This window comes from Glycine soja, chromosome 16, assembly GCF_004193775.1.
Source record: "Glycine soja cultivar W05 chromosome 16, ASM419377v2, whole genome shotgun sequence".
In the NCBI taxonomy this organism is placed as follows: domain Eukaryota; kingdom Viridiplantae; phylum Streptophyta; class Magnoliopsida; order Fabales; family Fabaceae; genus Glycine; species Glycine soja.
In genome coordinates this window covers 34,560,405-34,561,649 of record NC_041017.1, presented here as the reverse complement: position 1 = coordinate 34,561,649, position 1,245 = coordinate 34,560,405, and positions in this window count along the sequence as shown.

Genomic DNA, 1,245 nt, shown 5'->3' with positions numbered 1-1,245 from the left:
AATTTGTTAAATATAAGGACTATTTTCAAATTAACATATTCTGAATCCAACATATAACTGGTAAATAAATCTGACTGTTGATTAAAATTTATTATATTTAATTGTATATTTTAGCGGTTCAGTTGTGCACCACTTGTAAAGTGATTTACCCTAACTTCACAGCTAGATAGTTTGCACATTTTTATCTTTGCTTTCATATAGTAACTCAGAAGTATGTTCTAGAAAAATAATAGCACAGATGTATTAGTACCTCGTAAAGCAAAAATTCCACCCTGAAACTTAATAGAACTGCAAATGATGTAACTATGATAAGTCTTATGGGTCAGATATTAGTCCACAAGCAAAATATTAATATGAACTACGTACTCAATTTGTAATTCCTCAGAGATTAAGGTGTATATATATTTCCAAAAAAAATGTCAAGGGAGGTTAAAAAAAAGAAAAAGAAAAAGAAAGGGATTTTATGACTTAGGATTTTCTTTAGTGTAAGATATGAAGATCAATAAATATTGTCTTACGAATTATATACTATTGCAGATATAGTAATGAAGTAATCTTGTGATTCTTATAATTAAAACCCAAAAAATGTATTGCCTTTTGTTTTATATATACATAACTGGAGGTAGTATTACTAAACATCTCAAAAGAAATCCGCATGTTTGTAGAGTTGTTTAATCAACCAAATAGAAAGAAACACATTTCAGCGAAATCCAAGGGAGGAAGACTCATATAGATGAAGAGGTACCAGTTCGTTCGTTCATCTCAGCAAATTGTCATAGGTTCGTTTGTGTTTTCTTATTTGCATGTGCGTGAAAATGGCAAATCAAATCTCATTTGATTTCAATGAATTTCAATTCCCTTAAATTTTTATTCTTATTTTAATTAAATTTCATGTCATTTTTTATTTTTTAGAATAGACCATTCTCATGTTTTTTTTCATTGTTTTCTGGGTTCATAATGCTTGGGATTGAATTAGAAGTTGAACCATCATATTTTCTGATTATCTATCTCCTTGCTTTTTTGGTTTTCAAGGTTGAAGCATCATATATGTAGAGGTTAAACCATTAAATTTTAATGATAATGACTACAACAACAACTATAATAACAAAATTAGAAACTAGCTTATAGTAATAATAATGACAACAACAACATAAATAATGGTTATAATAATAATAATAATATTATATTATATGTTTATACTTAAGTTTTAATCTCAATAATATGTTTTTTTAATTTTAATCCAAT